A 9,314-nucleotide genomic window follows, 5' to 3' on the forward strand; every position below is an offset into this window, starting at 1 on the left:
GGTGGGACTACAAACTAGTGCAACCTCTGTGGAAAGCAATATGGAGATACCTCAAAGAGATACAAGTAGATCTACCCTTTGATCCAGAAATCCCATTATTGGGCATCTACACAAAAGAACAAAAAACATTCTCTTACAAAGACATCTGCACACGAATGTTTATAGCAGCACAATTCACAATTGCAAAGATGTGGCAACAACCCAAGTGCCCATCAATACATGAGTGGATTAATAAAATGTGGTACCTGTATACCATGGAGTACTACTCAGCTACAAGAAACAATGGTGATACAGCTTTGCTTATATTATTCTGGATAAAGCTGGAACCCATTCAACTAAGTGAAGTATACCAAGAATGGAAAAATAAGCACCACATGTACTCACCATCAAATTGGTTTTAACTGATCAACACCTAAGTGCACATATAGGAATAATATTCATCGGGCAGATGGGAGGGGGGAGGAGGGGATGGGTGTAAACATATATAATGAGTGTGATGCGCACCATCTAGGGGATAGATATACTTGAAGCTCTGACTCAGGGGGGCGGGGGCAAGGGCAATATATGTAACCTAAACATTTGTACGACCATAATATGCTGAAATAAAAAAGGAATAAGTAAAACATAAACAACAACAACAAAAATAAAGGTAGATCCACATTGTACACACACACACACACACACACACACAAAAAGACATCTGACTGAAAATAAAGCTATAACAGGTTTGAAACCTGGCAAGCCTTTTGCTAGCTCTGTGACTTTAAGCAACAAAGTCATATAGTCTTTTTAAGCCTTAGCTTCCCTACCTGTAAAATTGAGATATATTTACTATCTATATCAGGAAAGAGGTATGAAGATTAAATAGATAACATATATAAAATGTTTAATACATGTAAAATATCTAGTAGTACCTGAACTAACAGCATTCAATCACTGTATGCTGTGGCTACTCTCACTGGTATAACTACCATTACTATTACTACTACTATTTCTTTTACTATGAAGGCTGCTATCATTACTACTCTTATTTTTACTGTTAACACTAATAGTCAGTTTAATTGGTTTTATTCTAGTACTGTTGTATCCAAAAAGGGTTGACTCTACCCTAGACAAAATTACTTTGGAGTTGAAGACAAGAAATAAAGCTTATTTTTGCATTTACTTTCTCTAGCTATTTTAAATTCTACTGGGTTAATGTGTTCCATAATGTACATATAGTATCATCATAATACTGTGTTCATTATATTTAAATCAATGTGCTAAAATTTAGAGTGCATATTCAAAATGTTTTTCCTCATAGGAGTACATGATGATAAAAGTCTGAAAAACACTAGTCCAGTAAGGATACAAGCAAGTATAAGCCACACATTTTAAATATTATAATAAATCCTGTGGGAGAAATATGGATATGAAAGCCCCACATAAAGAAAAACCTCCAGCAAGGGTGCTGTGTTTGACCTATGGGAAATCTAGGCAATCCACAGTGTGGTCAGCACCATGAAGTTGGTCCAAATGGGGCATAAAGGTGACTAATTGGGCCAGTCAGATTCTATCAGACATTTGGAATGGAAAATACAAAATTCGAATCAGTAAATTTAAAGTGGAAGAAAAAGCTGAAAAGATAAAGATGGATTCATGAAAAACAGGGATCTGTGATTATTAACTGAAGATATAAGTACGTAAAAGTGATAAAAACACAGATGTTGAAAGGTCAAGAAGAGAGAGAGCATGAAATGGTTGTTAGGAGTAGAAGTGATGGAAACAGCCAGAAAGAAGCTGAATCACCGCAAAGAAGAGTAATGAGTTCTTGCTATTGAGGGTGCATAGAGATAGCCTGATCCCTAGAGTCATATATCCTCTAGCTTCTAAATTACATTTTAGTCTCTGAAAGACCCTGATATATTGCAGGTGCTGGGATCTTCTTATCTTTATATCCATGTGTATTTCTTTTTCAATATACCCCCAATTATTGGAGGTAACTTGATCGATTTCTAAGTCTTCGTTTAGCAGGTTCAAGTCTCAGGCCACAAAAGCAGGTGTGCAAGAAGTATAACTTCCATTAGTTTTATATAACTCAACTTAATTACTATTTTGAGCCACAATACCACTGAATAGTAGAAACTCAGTCAATTCTACGTGATTTTAGATACTTTGGGGTCCCCCACCATTGCTCTTGGCATCCTGTTCCACAGGACTCAGGTACTGACAGGGCAAGAAATAGGGATAGTTCATCTGCTGCCTGGTTGTATTCTCTCCACACAGGCATTTCTGACAAGGACAGGACCACTGGAAATGCCTTTGGTTCTTGATGTGCAAAGATTGCTCCCACATTATTCCTCACTCCCAACTGCAAGATTGGGAGCTATAGAAAACTTAGTGGAGCTGTAACATTTATTTTACCACTCTTCAGCTTTTCTCAGGACCAACATCTGAAATACTTTAAACTTTGAGTACTCTGGAAACCTCTCAGATCTATGTAACCTGTCTTCTTATGGTGGCTTTTCTGTGCCCATAGAACTGGTCAGTTCTCTGTTTATGGAGTTTATGATGCAAAAGGTACATCTTCTTTAAGACCCCTGAATCTATCTAGGAGTTCATTGTGTCTCTCACTCCACTCTGGAACTTGTTCCAAGAAGAGTTGAGCATACATCTTGTTCTACAGGCTCTACCTTTATTTATTTATTTATTTTTATTTTTATGTCAGCATATTATGGGGGTACAAACGTTTAGGTTACATATATTGCCTTTGCCCTGCCCAAGTCAGAGCTTCAAGAGTGTCCATCCCCCAGACAGTGCACACCGCACCCATTAGATATCACTATGCCTATTTCCTCCTCCTCCCTCCCAACTGCCCAACACTCGATGAATGTTGCTACTATATGTGCACATAAGTGTGGATCAATTAATACCAATTTAATGGTGAGGCTTTACCTTTATTTACTCATATCTTCCTTTTTTTCCCTCAACTGTTAGATTTTTTTTACCTAACATTTAATTATAAAATATTTCAAACATACAAAAATGTTAAAATAATTTTACAAAGAACACTCATATATCTACCACTGAATCTACCATTAACACTTGTTTTATCTGACATCTGTCTCTGTCTATCTACCCAATCTTATATCCACTCATCAATCGTATTTTTGATGCTTTTCAAAAGAAATTGCAGACATTAGGAACCTTCCTCCTAAATGCTTCAGCAGACATATCATTAATCACAATTCAGAATTTATTTACATATTTTGATGTAAATTTACATACAATGAAATACTTAAATCTTAAGTATATACTCAATGAGTTTTGACAAAAGCATAAATCTGTGTAAATAAAACCTCTATCAAGGCATACAGCATTACTAGCATTCCAAAAATTTCTTTCAGGGTCTATCCCAGTAAATTTCTGCCCCAATGTCAACTAGCATTATCATTTTTTCACCATAGATTAGTTTCCCTCCTCTAGAACTTTGTATAAATCGAATTATGCACATTTCGTGCAGTTTCCTTCACTAGCATGATGTTTTTGAGATTCATCTATGTTGAGTTTATGTGCAGTTTATTCGTTTTTATTGCTGAATACTATTCCTTTGTATAAATATGCCAGTTTGTTTATCCTATGGATAAACACCTGGCCTGTTACAGGGTTTTAGCTATTGCAAATAAAGCTTTTATGAACATTCTAGTATAACTCTTTCTGTGAACATATGTTGTTATTTCTCTTAGATAAATATCCAGGAGTGAAATTGTTGGGTTATAGTGCATATATACATATATTTAGTTACATAAGAAACTGCCAGAAATTTTTTGAAAGTGGTAGTGTCATTTTGTAATTCCACCATGAGAACTTGGTAGAGTCTTTATGTATGAGTGTGTTTTGCAGGGGATAAAGTAGGATAGAATTTGAAGAAAAATTATTTTATTCACCAAGTAGCCTTAAGCATCAGCTTAGATACAGATGAAGCATTGCCTTTTCTGTGGGAATGGATGGCAAAAGAGCTCAATGAGGAAGGGTCGTAGAATAACTGGAAACACTAGGGAAGAAATGCATTTGTTCACTGAAAAATTTATAGAAAGCCACTGAGCTCAATATTAAGGAGTGTCACAGAAATGAATGATGAATGTGTGAATGAATACATGGATGAATACTTCGCTGATCTGTCTATATTATGAAGATAGTTACAATAAAATAACTAATCTCACCTGTTCTGTTTCTAAGAATCACAAAGCTGCCTTCTGATTATAGCTTAGTGTCTCAGATAGATATTCCACCTTAGAAAGATTGTTTCAAGTTGTTTACATAGTATTCCTTATTGTACTTTATTTCCCCCAAAGGAAATAATGAACTTTATGTACACTAGTGAATTATGGTAAATTAGGCATGCAGTTAATTTATGTCAGTCCCTATAAATTTCATAACTGCTGGGTGCTGTTAGAGGCTGCATTTTAAACTGTCTGGTTTCTACCTCATAAACTATTAATAGCTCATTTTCTTTTTAGGATGGGACTTACAATTTATTTCTGACTTCTCCCAGTGCCTAGCCTAGTGCTGGATAATAACAGAAAGCCTTCAATCTCCAATCCTCCAAATAAATGCAGAGATAACTCTTAAACCTTGTTTCTTTTTACATAAAAAACTACTTAAAAGCAACTTAAAATGAGCATGGCAGCAAGTTTAACAACCTTTTAGAATGCATATGTGTATTTGTGGACTAACTAAGCAATAGTAATATAAACATGCTAATAATTCTTTTTGTGTAGTCTATGTTCTTATAATTCTGCTAAAATGAGAATTGATAGTATGATGGTCTTCTGGCTGATTTGATTCTGTCCTGTGTTTTTCAAATACACTTGGATCACAGAATACTTTCTTTCCAATTTATTTCTAAGTAATGTGATTCGACTGGCTGGTTCATTTGCTCCGTGTTCACATTCATTCACTTGATTCAGTAAGCAGACATTTACTGAGCCGCCGACTGACGTGTGACAATCACAGAGCTAATTTAAAGATTTATAAAGATAAATTCACTCTTTGAACATACCTACAATCTGGTAAGAGAAAAAAAGAAAAGGCATAGACACAATTAGAAGAAAAACATTATTGGGGTTAAGATATGTATGCTTAGACTCTATTGTGTCCAAGTAAAAAGAGAAGGAATCATTAATATTAGTAAAGGGAAAGAAAAAAAGAATGTGTGATAAAGCTAGAATGAGAAGCAGAGTTAGATCAGAGATGATACCCCTCAAGGGCATACAATTTAAAAAAACCCACTTGGTTTTAACTGTTTTTATTAATAGTGTGCATTTATTTGGTTTTTCATTCATAGCATCTTTGCTAATGTCTTCCCTTTTTCTATTCTGTTCAGATGGCTTTATTTACTCTGATATTAAGGAGTAATTGGAATTATTATTTAGTTATTTCCACAAGGAGAATCTCATTGGTAATTTCATCAGGCTAAAATTTCTCCAATTTGTGAGTTTTCTCCAATATTTAGACAGGCTGATATGGCTGGTAGAATGACCACCCTCCAAAGATGTCTACATCCTAATCCCTGGAATCTGTGCATTTGTTAGGTTATGTGGCAAAAGGGAATGGAAGTTGCAGATGGAATTAATGATATTAATCATCTGACTTTAAGATGAGGAGAGTGATCTGAATTACCTAGGTAGACACAAAGTAGTCACAAGAGTCTTTCAGAGTGGAAGAAAGAATTAGAAGAAAATCAGAGATGGCAGCATGAGGACGATTCTGCCCAGTGTTGCCAGTACTGAAGATGGAAGAAGAAACCATGAGCCAAGAAAAGCAAGTGGCCTCTAGAAGCTGGAAAAGACAAAAAAAATGAATTCTCCTCTAGAGCCTCCAGAAAGGAATGCAGGCCCCTCTACACCATGACTTTAGGCCAGTGAGACCCATGTTGGATTTCTGATCTACAGAACAGTAAGATAATAAACAAGTGTTATTTTAAGCCTCCAAGTGTGAAGTAATTTGTTATAGCAGACGTCAAAAACTAATACAGCCATCTTCAATGATAACCTCTTCTCATCTGAGAACTTGAAGTATATTTTTTGCTAACTTATCTTGGCTTCCAACCTCTGTAAAACTTACATGTCTATCTGGTTTTAAAAGAATATCTAGCTTTTATTTAATCAACAAATATGTCTGGGCACTTGCTATGATCCAGAGATTGAGCTGGTCACTAGATATACAGTGATAAAGAACCCTTCTCTCATAGAGCTCAAAGTCCGATGAGAGAGTAGAATATACAGCAAAACAATGACTTTCTGAAACAGTAAGCACAAAGCCCCATGTGGAATAAACAACTATTAATAAAACCAGAGGACCTAATCCGGTTTGAGAGGAGTTGGAAAGGTTTCCATGAAAAAGTGACATTTAAGTAGTGATCTTAATGGTGAATAGAAATTATCCCTAAGTAGGGCTGGGTCATAGAATTCCAGGGATCTGGGAAAGCTGTGTGTATTTCCCGAAAGGGGAAGAAGGCCACAAATTTCAGTACAGAGATGTGAAAGGAGCCATGTTCTTTCCTCTAGCATGAATCCTTGGTGAGCTTTCACTTGTACCTTCTACCCACCATGTTTCCTACCAGTCTGATTAGAATGTCCCTTTCCCCTTCATAGCTACATATCTGTTATTTATTTACTTCTCTAGGTTTGCATAGATCAAAAAAAAAAAAAAAATCCCCTCTCATGTCTCACAGCTGGAAACAATCTTTTTGCCTACATTTTTAGCACTTTATCTGTTCCTCTCTCATGGCATTTATCACTCTCTCCTTTGTGGTATAGTTATTTTTGAGCATTTCTTACTTCCCAGATGAGACTATAGATTTTTAGCTTTTCAAATGTTCTTGTAAAGTGTAAAAGGGCAGAAAGCAGCATATGGTGTGATAGTACTGGGTGTGATATAGAGATTGAGTCTGAAAAAAAGTTGGAAAGCTGAAAAACATGAACATGCTGAGAAAGGATTAGGAGCTGAATGGAGGCACTGGTAGCATTTTAGCCTTTTCAATTTCTCACCAGCCCTGTAGCCACATATGAATAATCATTTCTCAGTTAAACAATTGTTATGACTCTTATTTTCAGTTCTCTGCCATTTCCTTCTATCTGGAGATAAACTACAACGATCTATTTAAGCAAAATGCATCTAGAGGATCTTCAACTCTTCTGCCACCAAGTGAGCTGGCACATTCTTGTCACAAACATACACCTAACGTGAGAACATATGAAAGAAAAGTAAAAATTGTAGAGTTATCTGAGTTTTCTCTACTTAGCACAGAATATCTTAATATTTGAAAACACTCCCAGATTGCATGTGGATATTTTAGTGATGGACAAGTTCCAAAGTGATAATTTTAAATCTCTTCTGTGAGATATTATACAATATCTCACTGTATATGTCAGGATATGCTAAGTTATGTTATATCAAAAATATTAATGTCTTAAAGCCATAAAAAAGATTTCCCACTCTTACTACATATCACTGAAAGGTTGTATGGAATCTACTCCTTACAGTCCTCATTCAGGGACCAGGAGAAGTAGTCCCACCAGCTAGAACAATAATATTTGCCACGTCGGTGGGGAGAGAGAGAAGAATTGACTTGGCAGCACTTCTTAACTGCATTTTATTGACCTAATCATCGCATAAGACTAGATCATTCTTATTTCAAGGGAGTGTGGAAGTACAGTCCTCTCATAGACTCAGAGGAAGAGGTTATAGCAGAAATATTAGTAAGTAGCTGTAGTATTTGCTATATTTATTTACCTGGATACAATAATTTAATTAATATTTTAAGTAAATATATTAAGATCCCCAAAATAAAGCAGCACAAGAAAAATCTTATGACCATCCATGATGGTGACTATTGTACAAATGACTTCTATTGAAAATTGGTAATTAAAGGTATATTAAGCACATCTCTTAACTATTCAATGAGGACTATATTGGATAATCAAAAATGCCACAGTTGGTAAAGGAAGGATCTTATTTACAAAAGAATGCCAGCTAACTCTTATAAAAGGGATATTATTAAGCAACTGAGAGTTTGTAACCCCAATGAAATGATTGACACAAGCAAGGAAGGTCAACGGGTGCTAAATCCAGTAGAGGAAAGGTTGATTGGATATGGAAATTCCCTGAAGCCAAGTTTCACCACACAGGTAACTTGCTGCTCACAGAGAGAAAATGTGGTTTCCCAATGGAGAGATCTAGCTATCTCCATCTTAATCCTGTAACTAATCTTATCATTACTAACAGTGGAATAAACAGATAGGAATTTTCATTACACAGTGACACCAGAGAATTATTTTTGACAAATATGTTTAGCCTGTGTTTAATTCCTTTTTTTTTAATTTTAGCATATTATGGGGGTACAAATGTTTAGGTTACATATATTGCCCTTGCCCCCCCACCCCAAATCAGAGCTTCAAGCATGTCCATCCCCTAGGCAGTGCACATCGCACTCATTATGTATGTATATACCCATCCCCCCCCCCCCCCCACATGATTAATGTTATTCCTAAGTGTACTCTTAGGTGATGATCAGTGAAACCAATTTGATGGTGAGTACATGTGGTGCTTATTTTTCCATTCTTGGGATACTTCACTTAGTAGAATGGGTTCCAGCTCTATCCAGAAAAATACAAGAGGTGCTATATCACCATTATTTCTTATAGCTGAGTAGTACTCCATGGTATACATATACCACATTTTATTAATCCATTTTAATGTATTTAATTTACTTAACAATATCTTGTGTTTAATTTACTATAGTGTATTTAATTTACTTAGTGTATTTAATTTACTGTAGTGTATTTAATTTACTTAACAATATTTTGAAAAAATTTAGCAAATAAGTTAACAACTATTCACTCTGGGACAGCTGACTAGGAAGATTGAAGATTGGCCAGGAAGGAATCTTGTCTCCACGTCAGCAGTTCATACTTGAGGGTAGAAGGTGATCATCTCAGCTCAAAGACACAGTCAAGAGTAAGATGAGCTTGAGAGTGTGGTTACCTGAAGCAAGGTAAATGATTTCTGGAAAGTGAAAAGTACTCTAAATTGGTAAGGGTCTAATGTAGGATTCAAATTGAGGTCTGACTCTAATTACTGCATTCTTCCAACCACATTACATACAGGATGGAATTAATCATGCCCTCCTTGTGTTTTTGTATTCTTATCAATAGAGAATAGTACATATTTGACATTGTCTTCTGTCATACATATGTTTGTTTCCTTTATAAGATTATATGTGAATAGAAACTGAATCTTATTCATCTTTGTATATTTATCATGTAATATAT

This window comes from Lemur catta, chromosome 9, assembly GCF_020740605.2.
Source record: "Lemur catta isolate mLemCat1 chromosome 9, mLemCat1.pri, whole genome shotgun sequence".
NCBI lineage: Eukaryota > Metazoa > Chordata > Mammalia > Primates > Lemuridae > Lemur > Lemur catta.